Source organism: Diabrotica virgifera, chromosome 8 (assembly GCF_917563875.1).
Source record: "Diabrotica virgifera virgifera chromosome 8, PGI_DIABVI_V3a".
Taxonomy (NCBI): Eukaryota; Metazoa; Arthropoda; class Insecta; order Coleoptera; family Chrysomelidae; genus Diabrotica; species Diabrotica virgifera.
This window is the reverse complement of record NC_065450.1, coordinates 69,853,416-69,876,766: the sequence shown is the minus strand read 5'-3', so window position 1 is coordinate 69,876,766 and position 23,351 is coordinate 69,853,416. Positions and strand designations below refer to the sequence as shown.

General features: G+C 32.3%; 1 protein-coding gene and 1 long non-coding RNA gene across 6 annotated transcripts in view; one reads left to right on the top strand and one right to left on the bottom strand.

Annotated features, from left to right (window-relative positions):
* The window catches only part of LOC114340777 (ras-related protein Rap-2b), a 607,622-nt gene that overhangs the window by 367,945 nt on the left and 216,326 nt on the right, over window positions 1-23,351 (bottom strand). The gene's annotated exons all lie outside the window — the stretch shown is intronic.
* On the top strand, window positions 1,488-2,692 carry LOC126890476 (uncharacterized). The gene is made up of 2 exons (XR_007700333.1): window positions 1,488-2,567; window positions 2,626-2,692. It is a non-coding gene; the product is annotated as an uncharacterized LOC126890476 (long non-coding RNA).

Below are 23,351 nucleotides of genomic sequence, written 5' to 3'. Positions count from 1 at the left end.
TTAATTGAACCTGGGTGTTAACACAATTTTGAGGATTTCTTTTTAATTCCCTGCTAATTTCTAAGTCTTCTAATAAATTCATTTTTGTATAGTTGTTAATGGGTATACTATGTAGAATCCTACTATCTCTTTGGGGACTGAAGTTATGTTTAGAAGCATGTAAGTGATTGCCAAAACTAGATTTGTCAATCTTAGACAAATGTTCTTTGATGCGTGTTTCCAAAGGTCGCATAGTTCTCCCCACATAGGTAACAGGGCAGTCTCCACAGGACAATTTGTATATACCACTTTTTGATGTTTTTCCAATTTTATCTTTGGTGTGAGAAAAAATAGATTTGATATTTTCCTTACATTTGAATGATAGTTTAAGGTTGGGGATGTTATTTAGGATTTTGGCTATATTATCTGAAGGATAACCTATGTATGATATTGATCTATACATAACTGCTGTAGTGGAATTATTAAGAACAGGATTGTAAGCTAGGGATCTATTCCTTTTACTCCTTAATTTGTTGAGGATGTTATCAACTAAAGTAGGGGAGTAACCATTACTATATGCAAGTTGTTTGATAATATCTAATTCTGAATTGAAATTAGTATCTGATAATGGTAGACTAAGTAAACGATGGATGTAGCAATAAAAGGAAGCCATCTTCTGTTGAAAGGGATGGTTAGAAGATCTAGGGATGGTATGGTCAGTCTGAGTAGGTTTTCTAAAGACTGAAAAAATTAATTTACTGTCCATCCTAGTTAAAGTAAGGTCTAGAAAATTTATAGACTTGTTGAACTCGGTTTCTAGAGTGAAATTTATAGCTGGATGTAAATTGTTGAGCAAATAAAGAATATTTTCAGCATCTGTAGAATTGCCATCTATAATAGCCAATACATCATCAACATACCTGAACCAGTATAAGATTTTTTGGAAAGAGTTTTGGTTCGAAGAATTATTATCAAATATGTTAACCTCGAGGTTGTTAAGAAACAAATCTGCTAGCAAAGGTGATAAAGGATTCCCCATTGCCAAGCCTTGTGCTTGTCTATAAATAATATCGTTAAAGGTGAAGAAATCGTGCGATAAACAAAATTTAAGTAAATCCAACAAGTGAGGAATTGAAACTCTATTAATATTACTTTTAATAAGTAAATCCTCCACTAAAGGAATGGTTTCATCTCTAGGTACATTAGTAAACAAATTACTTACATCAAAAGAAACTAGAAAGAAGTCTCTAGGTAAGTTTAAAACTGACAGCTTATTTACTAAATCGGTAGAATTTTTGACAGAATAAGAAGGTTGTAAAGTTATTGTAGATTGTAAAATGGAATTAATGAATTTAGACAATGTAACAACTGGTGTGTTGTAAAAGCTAACCACTGGTCTCATAGGAACATTCGGTTTGTGAATTTTTGGTAAACCATATAGTCTAGGTATTTGAGGATTTGACAAAATGAAGGTTTTTTCTTTCGTTTTATGTAATTGTAGGAAATCCTAAATAACATCCCCAACCTTAAACTATCATTCAAATGTAAGGAAAATATCAAATCTATTTTTTCTCACACCAAAGATAAAATTGGAAAAACATCAAAAAGTGGTATATACAAATTGTCCTGTGGAGACTGCCCTGTTACCTATGTGGGGAGAACTATGCGACCTTTGGAAACACGCATCAAAGAACATTTGTCTAAGATTGACAAATCTAGTTTTGGCAATCACTTACATGCTTCTAAACATAACTTCAGTCCCCAAAGAGATAGTAGGATTCTACATAGTATACCCATTAACAACTATACAAAAATGAATTTATTAGAAGACTTAGAAATTAGCAGGGAATTAAAAAGAAATCCTCAAAATTGTGTTAACACCCAGGTTCAATTAAATTGTAAATTTGATCCAATCTTTAAGAAGTTTCTTTAATACTGTTATATTCAGCATGCCCAACAATTGCTCTAGTTTTTTGAACATTACTTTATAACATATTTGAATTTTCTTTCATTGATTACAATTAAATTAAATATTTTCGATTTGGCTTTTTTAATAATAATATTGTTTTCAAACAGTTTTGGAACTCTGAGCTTGTCCAACGGTGCTTCTCCTTGGTTTTCATCTATCTCACTTCTATATTTGGTCAGAACTGACTGGTTGTTTGGTTTTTTTAATAATTAATAATACTTTGATAATTTGATTATTTTCACATTTAACTTTAATTTAAACTTAACAATTGTCATTTAAATTTAACTTTAGTTTTTCATATTAACTTTAACGTCATACCAATTAGTTAACTACATATGACAACTTAGTCATTTTCAAAAATTTTAAATAATTTTAATAACACAGATGTCGCTAGGAACTATTGTTTCCGTCAGCAGGCTGTCGTTTTGAATATTGTCAGTAACAGCTGTTCTTTGTACGAATGGTGGCCATTTTATAAAAAAAACACATTAAATGTGATTTTTAACATTTAAGGGTTTTTTACCCTAACCAGTGGTTATATCCCTGGGTTAATTTTTAAAATATAGAATGTGTTTGTTCGAAGTTTTCTCTTCTTTTGAGGTTTTTACACCTATAAGACGTAAGTTTCACTTTATAATTTTTTATGAATAAGATTTTTCAACTTAGTCTTTTTATAGGATAGCTCTGATGATGGCATTAATATGCTGAAAGTACTTAGCTGATTTAATAAATTAATTTACACACTATCAGTCTTTTGAAAACATACACCAGTTCCCGTTTAGATTTGTATCTTTATATGTCTTACTTCTTGTTTCAATTTTATAAGGCTCTAAAGGGCATAAAGACATCCATTACTGGCTTGTATTCTAGTGTTTATTTCTTGTCATCCGTTATTGTTTTGAGTTATTGTTGTTCCAAGATACATAAATTCTCTGATGCGTTCAAAGTTACAATCATCGATGGTGATGTTCTATTCCATTCTACCTCTTTTTTGGTTAAATCGGCTCATATGCATATAGTTTTACTTTCATTGATTAGAAGCCTCATCTTCTCTGCTTCCTTCTCGAACCTGACAAAAATCTCCATCATCCTTAATCTAGTGTTTCCCATTATATCGATATCGTCTGCAAATGCCAACAGTACGTTTGGTCTTTCTCGATGAAATACTGTAGTCAATTTTTCGATTCATTAATCATTAATATACAATATAATTAATAAAAGTGCACAGAAAACAGAGTTTAAAGCATTTAAATTGACGATACTTCAATAAAAGGAATTAAATGTCCAGTTTCAATTATTTTAATAGATATACTATTATAAAATTAAATTAATAATTGGTGTACTCAGTTATTTATACAAACATAAATATTATTGTTTAATACGTCATAAATTGTTCTGGATGGATGAGCCTCCTGCATGGCATTTATAAATATAGCCACAAAATTAATTCTTGTTATTTTAAATAATTGTATTAAATTAAAGTCAATACAATATATTTATACTGTATAAAATTATCTCCCATGTTGAATTAATTGTAAAAGCAATTTGATTGTGCTGTATAAAATAATGAAAGTACTACAATATTATAGTGAAATTCAATACTATTTTAGTAGTTTCTCATATATGCTTGCAAAATATCTCTCTTATATTTCATTAGCAACACAAGGGCGTAGGCGCAAGATTTCGCGCCAATGTGTTTTAAATACATTAATTTTTTCGATCCTAAGAAAACTAATAAGTATTTTTGAAAAATTTAAACGCAGGATGAAAGATTACATTATTACCGAGGGCCGAAAGTTCCTGAAAACTTCTATAATGTTTATTTTAATAAGTTACAGCCGTGAAAATCAAGATAAAATTTAGTGTGATTTTTAATTTTAAATATCTCATTCGAAAGAAACGTTTTCTTTCATCACAGGAAGAGGTAGAAATAGAAATTGCTGGTCCTAACACCAGACTATGAATAGTTCTCAGAAATGATTTTTACGATAAAAAGTATTAAAAATAAAATTGTAGACAATTTAATATTGCTACAAATTGTGTCCAACAAAATTTTCTCTCGATTTGCTAGTTGGCAAGATGGCGGCAGGGGGACAAGGGTGGCGCCCCCACAAACTTAAACTTATAATCATCAATCAGCCAATCGCGTCCACCGCTGGACATAGGCCTCCCTCAGGTTCTTTCCAGTGTTCTCTACACTGGGCCGCTTGTAGCCAGTTTCCCGCTACAATTTTGATGCCATCGGTCCATCTAGTCGGTGGTCATCCTCGGCTTCTTTTATAGTTTCTGGGCCTCCATTCCATGATTCGTCTTGTCCACCGTCCATATTGTGTTCTAGCAAAGTGCCCTGCCCAGTTGCACTTAATCGTCGTAGCTCTTTCAATGACGTCTTGAACTCCTGCTCTTGACCTGATTTGTTGGTTTGTTATGTGGTCTCGAAGGCTCACACGTTCCATGACTCGTTGTGTAACTCTGAGTTTATTTGCGGATTTTTATGTTTGTGTTAAAGTTTCTGCTTCATAACTTTGTACAGGCAAAACATATTGGTTATAAACCTTTCGCTTGAACACAATGGACTAGAACTTTTTAGAATATGGCTTAATTTGCCAAATGTTACCCATGTAAGGCCTGTTCGCCTCTGTATTTCATGTGTGTGCTTGTCTCTGCTTATTTTGATCTCGTTTCCCAGATATTTTAAGTGTCTGTTTGTTGTATGGTATTATTGTCAATAGTTACATTTTCACTCATTACGAGATTGGCCATAAGTTTAGTTTTTCTTTAAGTTCATTTTTAATCCTACTCTCTCAGAGAGAGTTTTAAGCGAATGTATCATAGAAACTACCCTAGTAACACCAAGTACATGTATGTTCCTAGAATGTACACACAGGATATTTAAAACATTCCTGGAATGTCCTCAAAAGCACAAGAATATCCCCCAAATTTCCCAGGAAAGTCCTCTGTCAGCATTTTAAACATTTATTGAATGTCTTGTTGGAACATTCCATGAATGTCTACGAATGTTCTTTGGACGTTCACAGTATATTTTTTATACATTCCCTGGATATAGTCGCTGACGTGACGTAATACCTTACCTCCGATTTGTTTTTTCATGAGTTTTGTAAGAGAGACTAAAAACTTTTTTTACAGTCACCTCTTATTTTCATATGAAATTTTTTGACAGGTTTTGTAGTAAATTCAACTATATATTTACTACCAAACATGTCAAAATTTACATGTGAAAACAGTAGTTGACCCTAAAAATGGGTTTTTGCCTCCTACAAAATTCATGAAAAAGCAGATAGGAGGTATCGTCACATCACCGACGATATACCAGAAGTATATGTGGCTATACCAAATAATACATTCTTGATAAATATAAACATTTTATTGCAAAAAATCTTGTCATATATTTTTTTCCATAATCATCACTACGATTATGATTCATTGTATTGAATTGTATATACATTACAATTAAAATCTGGTCATAACTGACCAATGAGCAATTTTAATTTAACCTAAATTACTACTGTTACTTAAAATGAAGAGCTTACCCCATAGTGTCCCTTATCTAATCTAACAAGATCGTGCTCTATTCTAACACATACAGGCACACAAGCATTCTGCTTTGCTTTTCACTATCACCTATCACTCAAACTAGTTCAAAAGGCTATGTCCTCTCCAATTTTCTAGTTTTCCTAGTAGTATCGAGGAGCTGGATTTCCTCAATATTCTTGTAGGTACTTATGAAGTTGTTGCTCGTGACTTCCAACTTTAAAAACAAATCCAGCTGTAAAATATTTATGTGCTTGAAAGCTTTTGTATGCTTTCATCTGCTGCTTAGAGTAGTAACTGTGAAACTCCACCAGATATGTATAAATATCTATAATAGTAATTTGGTGGAATGCACTTTACTGTAAAATCCAATTCTAACTGAATTGTATATGGATCTAAATCCCCAATTATTTTCAGCTTCAATAAATATCTAAACAATAAAAGAAATAATGTTATTGCTTGCAAAATTCATCAATATTGATAAATATCAGGGAAAATTGAACGGTAAATAAAAATTGTTTCCCTTACCTTTCTCCAACATCTGGAGCTTCCAATAATAATTTTCTTAAATAATCACTTTGGCTTGTGGTAAAGTTTATAAAGTTCACAAAATACAGCAAACGAAATCCAAAATAGACAAAATACGACGATAAACAATGAAAAATAGATATTACAAATATAACCTCTGTAACTTTTGTATGCCAAATCCAAATCGAACTCCGAACCAGAAGTCACGGTGTTTGGATTGCCTAATACATACATAGATACACTTGCGGCAAATTTGAAAATAAACACAAATTGAATAGTAAATAGCCTCTCTTAAAATATAGGACATTGGTAGTATGTTCACAGAATGTCTTGTGGTAACATTCCACCAATAATTTAATCAGATATTCACCGAATGTTCCTTGAATGTCCAGGACATTCAAACATTAATAGAATTTTGATAGTACATTTCTGGAATGTTTTGTGTTGTTAGGGTATATCCTGTAAGTTATCTGCGATTAAAACAACATCATCCGCAAACCTCAGATGATTTATTCTCTCTCCATCTCTCCCTGAACAATTTAGGTGAAATATTGTCTCTTTGTTTTACTCCTCGACCTAAGCTGAATTTTTCTGTGTCTTCGTGTAGTCGTATACTTGATGTAGCATTCTCATAGAGGCTTTTGATTTTTGACGTGTACCTGTAGTCTATTTGGCTTTGCTTTAGGGCTTCCACTACTGTCTCAAACTCTACAGAATCAAAAGCCTTCTCGTAATCCACAAATGCAAGAACCAGTGGTATGTTGTACTCGATGCATTTTTCAATTAATATCTTTATGGTATGCCAATGGTCATTGGTGCCAAATTCTGCCCTGAAGCCTGCCTCTTCGTTAAGATTTTCATAAAGAGTTTGTACATATGTGTCAAGAGGCTGATGGGTCTATAATTTTTCAATTTAATAATATCACCAACTTTGTGTAACAAAACTATCACTGCATTGTTCCAGTCTTATAAACTTATAATAACCCTACCAAACAAAATAAAACTCTACCAAAACTCGAATAATTCTAAAGAAGAGATTAAACTACTTCGAAATATTTTGTTGTGGTCCTCTACAAATTGTGACACATTAATTCCGGTCAAAAATTGTAGACGTCCGACCAACTTCTGTCCTCTAAATATAAGGTATTCCTGATTAATGTTAGAGAATTTTCCAAATCAAGGACAATAATTTATTATAGTGACGAATCAAAATTTAACTTCGCGACTTTGGAAACTACGCGAGCACATTAACTTGACACATTTGAAACTTTCTAAAGTTTGCTGCGTCGTAGGCCTGCTTAAAGTCGATGAACAACAGTCGATGTTCGTAACGGGTAGTCTTTATTGCTTTTAAGGCTAATATTTGGTTCGTCGTTGATCTGTTGTTTCTAAAACTACCTGGTATTTTTCCAATATTTTTTCCGAATAATGATTTAGCCTTTTTCTTATAATTTGTGCCAAAACTTTGTAAACTATTTCTAGTAGTACTATGCCTCTGTAGTTTTCGCGTAGCATTCTATTACCTTTTTTATGTATAGACATATCCTTGCTTTGGTCAACTCTTCTGGCATTTTTTCTACTTTCCATATTCTTTTTATCAGGTCATATATATCTTTTTGTAGTCTTTTTCCTCCTGATTTTATCATTTTGGCCGGTATTTCTGTTATTCCTGAGATCATTTTTCAGACTTTTTATTTCGTTCTCTATTTCTTACTCTGTGAAAATTTCTAGTGCTATCAGATCAATTTTATGGTTTGATTCTTTTTGTTTTGTACTTTGGCCATATTTAGCATTTCTGTGAAATAGTTTTGCCAGTTTCTCATTATCTCTATTTTCCTGCTCATTTAGCAGTGTCCCTTTATCATCTCTGATTGCGATAAAAGGTAATACAAATAAAGTTGTAGCCTATTTAATTTGCTACAAATTACGTCTGATAAAATTTTCTGTAAGGTTGCTGGTTTATTAGATACAGCGCAAAAACTGTTTCCACCCTTTTTTCAAGATGGAGGTCGGGGGACCAATTCCACAAACCTGAATTCAAGTTTATAATAACCCTCCTCTACCTAACGCTCTACCAAAAACTGGAATAATTTAAAGAAGAGATTAAACTACTTCGAAATATTTTGTTGTGGTCTTCTACAAATCAAATTGTGACACATTAATTCCGGTCATAAATTGTAGACTTCCGACCAACTTCTGTCCTCTAAATATAAGATATTCCTGATTAATGTTAGAGAATTTTCCAAAACAAGGACATTAATTTATTACAGTAGGAGCTATCTTTTTGCGGTTTGAAAAGGGACGAATTAAAATTTAACTTCGCGACTTTGGAAACTACGCGAGCACATTAACTTGACACATTTGAAACTTTCTAAAGTTTGCTGCGTCGTAGGCCTGCTTAAAGTCGATGAACAACAGTCGATGTTCGTAACGGGTAGTCTTAAAAGCAATACGCTTTTAAGGCAAATATTTGGTCCGTCGTTGATCTGTTGTTTCTAAAAACTGCCTGGTATTCTTCCAATATTTTTTCCGAACATTGATTTAGCCTTTTTCTTATAATTTGTGCCAAAACTTTGTAAACTATTTCTAGTAGTACTGTGCCTCTATAGTTTTCGCGTAGTATTCTATTACCTTTTTTATGTATAGACGTATCCTTGCTTTGGTCAACTCTTCTGGCATTTTTTCTACTTTCCATATTCTTTTTATCAGGTCATATATATATCTTTTTGTAGTCTTTTTCCTCCTGATTTTATCATTTTGGCCGGTATTTCTGTTATTCCTGAGATTATTTTTCAGACTTTTTATTTCGTTCTCTATTTCTTGCTCTGTGAAAATTTCTAGTCCTATCAGATCAATTTTATGGTTTGATTCCTTTTGTTTTTTACTTCGCCCTTATTTAGCATTTCTGTGAAATAGTTTTGCCAGTTTCTCATTATCTCTATTTTCCTGCTCATTTAGCAGTATCCCTTTATCATCTCTGATTGCGATAAAAGGTAATACAAATAAAGTTGTAGCCTATTTAATTTTCTACAAATTATGTCTGATTAAATTTTCTGTAAGGTTGCTGGTTTATTAGAGACAGCGCGAAAACTGTTTCCACCCTTTTTTCAAGATGGAGGTCGGGGGACCAATTTCACAAACCTGAATTCAAGTTTATAATAACCCTCCTCTACCTTACACTCTACCAAAAACTCGAATAATTTAAAGAATAGATTAAACTACTTCGAAATATTTTGTTGTGGTCCTCTACAAATCAAATGGTGACACATTAATTCCGGTCATAAATTGTAGACTTCCGACCAACTTCTGTCCTCTAAATATAAGGTATTCCTGATTAATGTTGGAGAATTTTCCAAAACAAGGACAATAATTAATTACAGTAGGAGCTATCTTTTTGCGGTTTGAAAAGGGACGAATCAAAATTTAACTTCGCGACTTTGGAAACTACGCGAGCACATTAACTTGACACATTTGAAACTTTCTAAAGTTCTCAACTTCTATTTATCTTATCGATTAAGATAATTTGCTAAAGTAATTAATCTCGCGAATTGAAAAGTTGAGGTCCATATTTACTTGGCAGGAAAAAAGAAAGACAATTGGATGAATTCTGATCTAACTTTGGAAGACTTAATTAAATTAAATCGAGTAAACTAATAAATATAGTAGTCTAAGATCCCAATCTAGATCGACCTTCACCCATCTGTTTATCTAATGAAACATTTGTTTTATTAAAGTTGTTACTTATTAAAAAAATAAGTCCCCATTCCTTAATTAAAAAAATATATTAAGTTAATCTTGTTTAGTTAACGCTGTTTGTTATTCCGCGATTCAAAAACATTCCGGTGTGTATTACTTTATGATTTGACAGACATAAAGGAAATTGAAAATAAAATTTGACAAAACTTTGACGGACATTGAAACTCAAAAACTACTTTACCTATCCACCTAAAATTTGTATATATTTTCTTTAGATATTTCGTAAGGTAACGCTGTTGAGATATTTTTGTTGAACAATAATAAATATGTTGATTTTCACACGTTTTTGCAGAAAACTCGTTGTTTTGACTTCTGAGTTATACCAAAATTGAAGATTTCAGTACTAACTTTCAACTAGTAAACTATAAATGAACTATAAAAATCTTATATTTTTTGTTAAGTTGTCTCTTAAGTTTTAAGACACTTTTTAAAGATTTGTTTTGCTTCTAAATCCAGTCTTTAGAAATAATAAATAATATTCGTCACAATAACAGATTATTGGGATCTCGTTAATTTACATGTAATTTATATTATAATATATTGAATCCGTTGGGAGTAAATCTCGTTTCCAAGTCAAATTACTTGTATTTATTTAATCATATCCGCACCGCCTACTTCATTATAACACCAAAAAAGGGAATATTATGACGTGTTTAATTATGTTTAAAACAATGCGGCAGTTTTGGGGGTATTAATGTATTATAGATACTGGAAATGTAGTGTTTTGCTGTCTAAATACTATGAGTTGCTGGGAGACTTAAAACTTCCATCCATCCAATGGAACTACAGCCCAAACCGGGCCTTGGCCTCCTTCCGCAAGCTCCTCCAATCATCACGATTTACTGCTGTTATTTTCCATGAACGCGTTTTTAGGAGGTTTTTGGCATCCTTAGCTACTTCGTCTTCCCATCTTTTGTTTGGTCTTCCAATAGATCTTTTTCCTTGCATCCATGCATTTAGAAATTTTCTGGGGATTCTATTCTCATGCATGCTGACCTCGTGCCGTGCCACTCGTAATCCCTGCATTCTAGTGTACTGAGTTAGTATGCTTACTTAAATAACTTGACTTAACACATGATAAGAAACATTCCCACAAAAGCAAATTAAGTAAACTAATAATACAACACAGCCATACAAAAACGTTGCCTGGAGGCCTACAACAAACACTGTATCTACTACATAAAGAAAAGATTTTTAATCACGCATGGGAAGAGAGCAGTGAGAGATGATATACATACTATCGTCATCATCATCATTAATGGCGTTGCAACCCTTCGTGAGTTTTTGCTGCGTTTACTATTTCCTTCAATTTTTGCCAAATTTTTTCCTGGACCAATGACTCACCAACAAATGGAACTCTTGGAGAGTCATTCTGCACGTTCAGTGGCATACTGGTTTACCAATGAAGGTATTGATGTTTTACCTTAAGCAGCACAATACTCCGACCTGAATTCCATCGAGAATGTTTGGGATATGCTTCCGGCTTGGGCAAACTTACCTCAACAGGGTATCGACAATCTTATTTTGTCTATAAACAACAGCTTTTTGTTTTCATTTTGTTTCTTATTGCGCCCATATTTTTTTAAATTGTACTTCTCGATTTTTTGACATTTCTGAAATGCATTCTGGTTATTTTTGACATTTTAACAAATGTTGCATATTAAATACAACTAAACACTAAAAATCAATTAAAGTAACCATAACATCTGTTTTTAAAAAAATATCCCTAGACTTTTCCGATGTATGTATTTATGTTCGGTACTATTTCGTACTTTTCTCTAATTATTTTAACAATAGTTAAAAATAGTTTTTAATAAACAAAAAGAGAATTTTGATAAGAAACACGTACTCTCTTTTCCCTTCTGTTTCGTACGTACAAAAATCATTTGTGTGTTTCTAAAAAATGTTATACCACAAAAGCCACAAACTAAAGAGAACGCCCCAAGAATTATTTGCGGAGTTTGTCTAACAAACATATAAAACCATGTTGTAACACGCCTATTCCCAAAGTTTGTTTCATAAAAAATTCTCCAGAGTTACATGGTACGAAAGTCCGGACCTGGCAGAATCCCAACCAACACCTGCAGCTTACTCTGCAGTTTCCACCAGAAGTTTGTTAGATTGTTTCATTATATTTGCATTGTAAAATTCATTATTATTCTTGGTCTTGTCGAGTTCAGTCATATTTAAAATTGTAGTTTAGAAATAAAAATATTTTTAAAAACCGATTTCATTTTTCGAAATCCAAAATTGGCGCAGTCAGTAGGATTTGTGCGAGTCGCGAAACTGTGAATTTCGTATTTATCGGAAAACAGAACTTTTCGGGACTTTGGCGTTTTAACACCTTAAGTGCAAATCCAAACGAACATTCCGTTTTGTGGAAAGCAGCCCCAGTGGAAAGCAGCCCTTCAGTGACAGCAGACCTTCATTTGGGTAGACGAATTTGGAGAAGTAGTTGGCAAAGACTATCGAGGTGAGTGCCAAGTTTCCTTCTTGCCTTCCTTATTTATTTTTCATAAATTCGGAAGATAGTTTTGTTAAGACATTGTTTATGAAACGATATTTTAATTTTTATGATTGATGAAGATTCCTTGGTAGAATCTCTTAAGAATTTAAAAGTAAGCTTTAAAAGTAAAAAGAGTAAAGATAAGAAAAATATTAAAATGGCAACTAGTCAAGCTGAACGTCGTCCTATTAATTGGGAATTATTTAAATCAAAAATTTCAAATATTAGACCTTATGATGGCGATACTAATACCTTAAACAAATTTATTTCTCTTTGCGATAATTTAGTTATTACATATAGAGCATATAATGACCAAGAATTAAATAATCACATTTTTGAATGTATTCAAAATAAACTTGTAGGAAAGGCTGAGCTTATGGTAGGAAATAGGGTAGAATTAAATGATTGGACACTTTTAAAAGCCGCGCTTATACAATGTTTTTCTGATAAACGTAACTTAGAATGTTTAACACAAGAACTGACTAGAACTAGGCCACAAAGAAATGAAAATTTAATAGAATTTGGAAATAGATTACAATTATTGAGAAGTAGTATAGTACAAAGAATTAGCAATGATACTAATCTTGATGCAAATCAAAAAGTTGTTTTCATACAATTTTGCGAAAATACAGCACTAAATACTTTTATTGCAGGTTGTACCGGCACATTAAGAAATAATATGCATTTAAAAGCACCAGCTTCTTTAGAACACGCCATAGCTTATGTAAATGAATTCGAGAACTTCGAAAAACTCTATTCCGATATTAATGACAATAAATCACACCAAAATAGAAACAATTTCAGAAAGCAGAATTTCCCTAATCCAAACAGGCAATTTTATAATCCTATGAGCAATCAATATTTTCAACCAAACTCTTCAATTCCCCCAAATCCAAACTTTAATACAAATAATAATTATTTTCAAAATCCCCCATGGCCTCGCCAACCTATTAACGTACAGCCTCAACAGTTACCCCCTAAAAATCTCCCAACGAACTCAGAAGTCTTCGGACCTTCCCGAAATACGAATATTTTCAGACCAAATCAAATTCCCCAGCATCTCCTTCCGAAGCCGGAACCGATGAATATGTCTACAAATTCTAGATTCCCGTCAACGTTCAATAGAAGAACAAATAATTTTAGGAGAAACTATTTTCAAAATAATGGGCAAAAGCCAAATATAATAGCTGAAGAATTATATAATAATGATTACGATGGACAGGAATGCGAACAGACGCATAGCGACGTCGACGCAGATATCCATTCCAGTGAGCAAGTAGATTTAGATTATTTTTCTCAGAATTTTCAGGAAGCCGCCTCAGAAAACCAAATAACTTAATCGAATTGAATTTAACCTCTAATAACCCTTTACCTTATATTACTATTTCTAATCCTCCATTAAAATTATTGGTAGATACCGGTAGTACTAAGTCAATCTTAAAACCAAGTATTGCTGAACAATTTTATTCAGATTGTATATTTCATTCCAACGTTTTAATTTCCACGTCTCTCGGTACGAAAAATATCAAATACCAAGCTGCGATACCAGCGTTTCAAGAATTTAACCGCGACAATATCTTAAATTTCATATTATACGACTTCCACGAATTTTTCGACGGCGTGGTCGGTATAAATGACCTATTATCAATGAGGTTTAATATTGACCTTAATAATAAATGTCTTGTTAGCACTAACGCAATAATCCCTATTAAATTTAGAAAACCATCAGACATAAAGTTTGAAATATCTGTTGGCCCTTATGAAAAGATTTTAAAGGAAGTGCCTGTGACCGTACCAAACGGTGAAATATTAATTGATAAGATAATTTTAGGTGATATGTATGTACCAGAAATGCTAACTGTAGCAAATAATGGTTTAGCTTTAGTAGAATTTGTCAATGAAACAAATAAAAATTTATCTATAACTTTATTAAAACCCCTATACGCTTATCCATATAATTCTAATGTTTATCAATGTTATAAATTTGAATTTTCTAATAGACAAAATAAACATAAAATAGATAAAATGCAAATACAAAATCTTGTTAGAACGGATCATATGAACGCAGAAGAAAAATCCGAAATTATCAAATTATGCTCTCAATATAAAGATATATTTTTGAAACCCGGTGACCCACTTACATTTACGTCAAAAGTAAAACATGTTATTAAAACAACCGACGAAGAACCTGTACATGTAAAGTCGTACAGATATCCGTATGTCCACAAGGAAGAAATTAAAAAGCAAATTGACAAAATGTTAGACGACGGGATTATTAGACCCAGCAGCAGTCCTTGGGGATCGCCGCTTTGGATCGTAAAGAAGAAACTCGATTCTTCCAATCAACAAAAATTTCGTTGCGTTATAGATTATAGGAAACTTAACGATAAAACCATTAGTGATCGATATCCGATACCCAATATTACCGAAATATTGGACAAATTAGGACGAGCACAATATTTTACTACTCTTGATTTAGCTAGCGGTTTTCATCAAATCGAGATGAGCCCCTGCTCCATAGAAAAAACAGCATTCAGCGTTAATAATGGACACTACGAATTTTTAAGAATGCCTTTTGGCTTAAAAAACGCACCATCCACCTTCCAAAGGGTAATGGATGAAATATTAAAGGATTTACAAAATAAAATCTGTATGGTATATATGGACGATATAATTATTTTTAGCACAAGTCTCCAAGAGCACATTCAAAATTTAAAATTAGTGTTTGCAAAACTAAAAGATGCACAATTAAAAATACAAATTGATAAATGCGAATTCCTCAGAAAGGAAGTTGAATTTTTAGGGCATATAGTGACCCCAGACGGAGTTAAGCCTAATCCAAAAAAGATTAAAGCTATTAAAAATTTTCCTATCCCTCATACACAGAAGGAAATAAAATCATTTTTAGGTTTGTTAGGATACTATAGAAAATTTATTAAAAACTTTGCAGCTATAACTAAACCTATGACCATGTGTTTGAAAAAGGATCAGAAAGTTATCCACAATAAAGAATTCTTAGACTGTTTTAATATTTGTAAAAATCTTTTAACTTCAGATCCTATTTTAGCTTATCCTGACTTTAATAAAACTTTTCAATTAATAACAGATGCCTCTAATTTCGCAATAGGCTCTGTTCTAATGCAAGATAACCATCCTATATGTTACGCCTCACGTACTTTGAATTCAGCCGAAATTAATTATTCAACCATAGAAAAAGAGTTATTAGCGATTGTATATGGTTGCAAATATTTTCGACCTTATCTCTTCGGTCGCAGATTCCAAATTTTAACTGATCATAAACCCCTTCAGTGGTTGTTCTCACTTAAAGAGCCAAACTCTCGCTTAGTAAGGTGGAGACTTAAGCTCGAAGAATTTGATTATAATATTCAATATTTAAAAGGAAAAAATAATAAAGTAGCCGACGCACTTTCTAGAATTAAAATAGATTCCGACTTGAATGCTATCGAGACAGAATCGATGGATGTTAATTTAGGCGACATAAATGAAATAATAGATAATGAACTAAGCAACTTAGACGATTTACCGCAACTTTCAGAAGGAGACCTTGACTCCTTACTAAATGATGGATCAACAAATAAAATAAATATTATTTCGGACATACAAGTTCGACCCCCTTTCGAAAATCCAGAAACAGAAGACTCAGATTTAGAAACGTGTCATACTTCTTTAGAAAATCCAATTCTAGGTATACCCATAACCGAAAGAGCTTTAAATACTTATAAAAATCAAATTATAATAATAGGTGGAGAAATAAATAAAATAAAATGCAAAAATGAAAAAATATTTGATAATAATAGATTTTATGTTACTTTACCCCAAAGAAATATTGAAAAAAGTATTTTTAAATTTGTAAAAGAATATATAGACCCCAAAAAGATTTATGCATTGTATTTTAGAGAAAATATTTTTTCCGCAAATCGCCAGGAAATTTTGACATTCCTGTAAAAATTTCTTGAAGAAAAAGTCAGGACTTCCTTACTGTAAGGAAATGTCATTTCCTTACTGTAAGGAAATTATATTTCCGTACAGTTGTTAGTGTTCTATTTATAAGCGTCAAGTTTGACAATTCAACCTCAATACGTTTCCATAGTAACCCAAGTAATTTTATTAGGAATTTCAATACACCATTTATTTGGGAATAAAATTATCGCGTTTTTTTTTAAATCAATCAATATCTGTCGAATTTTAAACGATTTGCGGAAAAATAGTATGTTTACCTCGTAGGAAAAGCCACATTCCTGGACTCTGTGTTGCTAAGTCTCGGCTTGCGCCTCGACTTAGCAATCTTCACAGTCGTCCAGGAATGTTAAGCTTTTCCTACCCGGTAAACAATGTACTATACCAGAAACATTTGTAGTAATAGTTCAGAATTATTTTAAAAATTCTGCTTTTAAATTTGTACATTCCACAAAATTTTTAACTGACATAATAAATACGCAGGAACAAAAAGAAAAATTAGAATATTATCATGTACACAAAAAAGGACATCGTGGTATAAACGAAGTAAAAATGTCTTTAGGATCACGTTACTATTGGCCAAAAATGGCAGAAGATATCGAACAATTTATAAATAATTGCGAAACCTGTCTTAAAAATAAATACGATAGAAATCCTCCAATTACAAAATTTAGTTTAACTCCCACTGCATCAAAACCCTTTGAACATATTCATGTAGATGTCTTTAAAATTTCTAATCAATCATATTTAACGATCATAGATTCATTTTCGAGATATGCCCAAGCATACCCTTTACCTAGTGTCAATGGCACCTCTGTAGTGGAAAATTTACTTCTCTTTGTAAGCCACCATGGTTTACCATATAAAATTACCGCCGATTGTGGCACAGAATTCAAAAATAATGACCTTAAAGATTTTTGTAAACTTCACCATATAGAACTACATTTCACAACTTCTAAAAATAGTAATTCCAACTCTCCCGTAGAAAGGTTTCATTCTACATTAATAGAATGCTTTCGCTGTCTTAGAGAGGAAAATAAAGAATTAACCCCTAATCAATTAATAAAACATGCTATTCTAAGTTATAATAATTCAATTCATTCCATCACTAAATTTACCCCATTTGAAATCATAAAAGGACATATTAATAGTCCAGATCCTTTTGACTTGGACGATAACCTTATATTATCTTACTATGTACAAAATCATAAAAAAGCAAGTAAACAGTTATATGAAATAATAAAAACTAGAAACGAAGAAACAAAAGAAAAAATAATTAATAAATTAAATGAAAATCGAAATGACCCTCCAGATTTTTCTAACCAAGACGTTGCATACGTCAAAACAAAATTGCGCGATAAAAAGGCACCCAAATTTAAAAAGACTGAAATTGTTCAAGATTCAGGTCTTATATTACAAACTAATAAAGGAAATTACCATAAAAATATAATCAGAAAACCCAAAATAAAACCAAAAATATCTTTTCAGGAAAATGAAAATCCGGACAACGTGTTTGCTCCTGATATTCCTGGCACTTCAACATAGATGTGAAGGAGAAGATGTAAAAATTACTCCTATATCGAACCCTTTTGTTGAATACCCAGTAAAAATAAGCAACGGCAAATCTAGGGGATTTTTGTTATTGTATGATGTAGTTGGAAACAATGTTATATAAGTGTAAGATGTCAACTGTAAGCAAAAACAAGATGTCAAAGAAAAATAAATGTTGATTTTGATGTTTAAGTTATTTGTAGAATTATTGAGTTTTCTTTTAAAATAAAACTGACTAGAAGTACTTCGGTGTTTAATTAACATCCACGCAATTCTGCAAAACATCAGGTTATGGCCCAGATCACTTGTTTCGTGAGTATTTCGCCAGTAAAAAAGTCAGTGTTGAAGAGCCTGTGTCGGTAGTTTGCCGCGGCCAACGAAAATAAAAAAAAGAAAAGCTGAAAAAAAGGTGAAAAAGAAGCTCGAGTATATATACATAAAAAAAAAAGAAAAACATAAATCCGAAAAATGGAAAATTCATCGGCTGCGTTGAAACTTAGTGGTGGTGACAACTGGGTAGCCTGGAAATTTCAAACAAGGGTAGTGCTAAAAAGCCGTGGTTATTATGACATAGTAATAGGAAAGTCTGTGAGACCGAGCACTACTGGAGATGACCAAAAGAAATGGGATGCTGGTGATTCAAAAGCACAAGAATTTATAGTAACCAGAATAGAGCAAGGCCCTATGACACACATTTTATCCTGTGAGACCTCGAAAGATATGTGGACAAAGTTGAAGTCTGTCTACGACAAAGAGTCAGAGGTGAGCATTCATTTAATGCAACAAAAGTTTTTTCTCTTGGAGTTTTCATCAGGTAAAAATGTTGCCTCATTCATATCACAGCTTGAAGAGATAAAAAATAAGCTAAAGCAAGCTGGTGAAGAGCTGTCCGATAAAATGATCATGACAAAAATACTTATGGCATTGCCAGAGGAATATAAGCATTTTCGATCCGCATGGGAATCCGTACCATCTGATAAACAAACCCTAGATGAACTTACATCAAGACTACTTATCGAAGAAGAAAGAAGTAAGTCAGCACAGGGCAGCACAGCATTGGCGATGAAAAGTGATACAAGCAGAGAATTTAAAGGGCAAAAGAAAACCAGATTAAAGTGCCATTTTTGTGGCAGAGGTGGCCATATTGCGAAAAATTGCTTTTTCAAGAAGAAAGAGAGAGATAATAATAGCCAGAAAGACATAAAAGTATGCAGTCAATGTAAAAGACGAGGACACAACTTACAAGAGTGTTGGTTTAATAAAAATAAAAATGAAAAACAACAGACAAGCAGAGAAGAAAATAAAATTGACAGTAATGCATTCATGGTATATACTGGGAGTAAGAAAAATAAAAATGAATGGTGCTTGGACACAGGAGCTAGCGAACATATGTGCTGGAATCAAGATCTGTTTGAAGAATTGATAGAGATAAGCTATAAAAAACAAGTAAAAGTCGGAAATGGAGAAAAATTACCAGTTAAAGGTATTGGAAAAATAACTCTATGGGCATTTAATGGTAAGAAATTTATAAAGTCAACCCTGTCAGATGTATTATTTGTGCCAGATTTACAATTTAATTTATTCTCAGCTGGATGTGCCTTAGATAAAGGTTATAAGATGTTTTCAAACAATGAAAAATGTGAATTTTATAATGACAAAGGAGAAATAAGAGCATTGGCAACACGGGATAACAAATTATACAAAATGTTATTCTCACAAGAACAAAACACTGAAACCTTTGCAAATATTTTAATTTCGGAACGCACCCCTAACGAAAACTTGTCTGACGGTCAAGTTCAAGAAAACAGCTGTTTAGTAGATGTATTTTTATCAGAGTGTAATTCTGCAAAAACAACAGAAAGTTTGAGAGTTTGGCACTGCAGACTAGCACATCAAAATACTACATATGTGAGAAACTTTTTAAGGCAAAATAACATTGATTTTATAGACGAAAAATTCGTGTGTGAACAGTGTTTAACAGGTAAACAACACAGAATACCATTCAAGTTAAGTGAATCAAGAGCAAGTGAGCCATTACAATTAGTGCATACAGACGTATGTGGCCCTATGGAAGAAGAGTCTTTAGGGGGAAATAGGTATTTCCTGTTGTTAAAGGATGACTATACAAATTATAGGTACGCGTATTTCATGAAAAATAAATCAGAAGTTAAGAAACACCTTAAAAATTTTATATCATTAGCCGAGAGAGAGACAGGCTGCAAGATGAAAACTTTACGATCAGATAACGGTTTAGAGTTTATGAACCAAGAAATAAAGGAGATGCTTGACTATCAAGGCATAAAACATCAGAGATCAGTAGTGTATACGCCTCAGCAGAACGGTAGGGCTGAGAGGGAAAATAGAACCCTAGTTGAATCAGCCCGAACTATGATACAAGGGCAAAAGTTGAATAAAAACTTGTGGGCAGAGGCCATACATACAGCAGTGTATGTTTTAAACCGAACAGGCCCTAGTAGCATAAAAAATGTGACACCTTATGAATTATGGTACAAAAAGAAAGTCAATAATATTTCTACACTCAAGAGTTTTGGTTCTAGAGTATCAGTGCATGTCCCAAAAGAGAAGAGATTAAAATGGGATGCAAAAAATATGTTTGGTTTCTTTATTGGCTACAGTGAGGATGTAAAAGGTTACAAAATATTTGTCCCAGACAAAAATAAAGTTGAAATTCATCGAGATGTCATATTTTTGCCCGAGAAAACCATAGAAATAAAAAATGGGGAGACAGACATGAATAAAAACATACAGATGATATGTGAGGAGATAAAGTCAGAAGAAGATGACAGTGAAGCAGAAGAACCTCAAAATAATAGAGAAGAAAGCAGTGAGAGTGACCTCGAAACTGATAGCAGTATTGAAGATGTGAATGAAATAGAGCAGGAGCATGGATATGACCTGAGAAGACATATAAAAAGACCCTCAAGATATGATGATTATGTTCTGGATGATGACGAAATGAGTTTGTTGACTTTTAGTGATGATGAAGAACCCCAGACGTATGATGATGCAGTGGCCAGTAGTGAGTGTAAAAATTGGAAGAAAGCTATGCAATCAGAAATAAATGCGTTGCTAGAAAATGAAACATGGGAGTTTGTGCAAAGTAGTGATGGTCAAAAAGTCATTGAGTGCAAGTGGGTGTTCAAGAAAAAGAAAAATGAAAATGGTAAAGTAGTGAAATATAAAGCTCGTGTGGTAGCTAGAGGTTTTCAACAAATTGGTATGTTTTTTAATGATATTTATAGTCCAGTAGCAAAATTACCATCAATAAGGATTTTCTTAGCCATGTGTAATACTTTTGATATGAAAATTCATCAAGTAGATGTTTGTAGTGCATTTCTAAATGGGGATATTAAAGAAAATGTTTTTATTTCACTCCCAAAGGGATTTAAAGAAAAAGAGGGCACTATTTGCAAATTAAGAAAATCCTTATATGGTTTGAAAAGTTCACCTAAAAATTGGAATGACAAATTTCATAATTTGATGCAAAATTTGAGTTTTTCAAGATCTGAATATGAATATTGTCTTTATATTAAAGTAAATGAAAAAGGTAGGATATACATTTTGCTGTATGTTGATGATTTGCTGTTGGCAGGTACAAATGATCAAGAAGTTGAGAAAATAAAATACATTTTAAACAAAAACTTCAAAATGAACGACTTGGGTCAAATAAAACATTTTTTGGGTATGTGCATAACTCAAAATTTGTCTGAAGGCAAAATAAAAATTAATCAAACTGTTTACTTAAAAAATGTTTTGAAGAAATTTGACATGTCAAGCTGCAAACCATCAACAACACCAATGGATAATAATTTTCACCACGATTTTCTCAAACGAAAAAAATCTGAGAGCATAGAGATAGAAAAGAAATGTAGAGTTGCTATAGGATGTTTGATGTATGCAATGTTATGCTCAAGACCAGATTTGTGTATAGCTATAGGTATATTAAGCAGGTATCAAACATGTGCAAGTAACGATTTGTGGGTAGCAATAAAAAGAGTATTGAGATATATTCAAAGCACAGTTACTATGAGTTTGATATACTATAAACATAAATATAAACAGGAAAATTTGATAGTAGGGTACTCAGATTCAGATTGGGCAGGTGACCGTACTGATAGAAAATCTACATCAGGATATGTATTCAAAGTTTTTAATTGCACGGTGTCATGGGCATCACGGAAACAGTCTACAGTCAGTTTGTCCTCTACTGAAGCTGAATATGTTGCACTAAGTGTATGTGTGAGTGAAGCATGTTGGCTAAGATACTTAATGTATGATTTAAAAATAAAACCTGATTATGTAGCGGTTCTAATTCATGCAGACAATCAAAGCGCTATAAGGGTTAGTAGAAATCCGGAATTTCATAAGAGACTAAAACATGTTGATATTAGATTTCATTTTGTACGAGATAAAATTAAGGAAAATATTGTTGTATTAAAATATCTTAATACAAGTGACCAACAGGCTGACATATGTACAAAACCATTAGGTTTAACTCTGTTTAAAAAATTTAGAGAGTTGCTAGGTTTAGAATAAAAAATTAATTTAGATCTAGGAGATTTACCGTTGAGGGGGGGTGTTGAATACCCAGTAAAAATAAGCAACGGCAAATCTAGGGGATTTTTGTTATTGTATGATGTAGTTGGAAACAATGTTATATAAGTGTAAGATGTCAACTGTAAGCAAAAACAAGATGTCAAAGAAAAATAAATGTTGATTTTGATGTTTAAGTTATTTGTAGAATTATTGAGTTTTCTTTTAAAATAAAACTGACTAGAAGTACTTCGGTGTTTAATTAACATCCACGCAATTCTGCAAAACATCACCTTTGTTACCCATATTGTTAGGACCCTGTAAAATTATTTACACTAAGCATACTTTTATACACTATCTAGATTTAAGAGAAGTAACTAAACAGATAACTAGTTTAACTAAACATTTTTATAGCCTTAAGAATAGTCTAATAGTAAGTAATGCTTCTAACCCTATATCTTTTCATAACTTAGCTGAACAAATGACAAAAAGAACCGAATTCTTAATAAAAATTCTTGAAAGAAAATTTGAAAATTTAAATCCACATATTCGCTCTAAAAGAGGTTTAATAGATGGAATAGGCAAAATTAATAAATGGGCTTTTGGAACTTTAGATGCCGACGATGGAGAACGATACGATAAAGCAATCAATATTTTACAATTAAATCAGAAAAATGTAATTCATGAACTTAACCTTCAGTCAACTTTGTACAAAAAGCTTGTTAATCATTATAATCAGTCTTTATCAACCTTGTGGCAAAATCAACAAAAATTGCAAGACAATATTGAAAAATTTAAATATTCATTAGAAACCAAAATAATTACTTTGGGTAACTACATAACTTATCAAAGTATCCTTTACCAAATTAATCTCGATTGCCAAAATTTAATAACATTTATTGACAATATTGAAAATTCGATCGTTTTCTCTAAATTAAATACTCTTCACAATTCAATAATATCTACCCAAGAAATCTC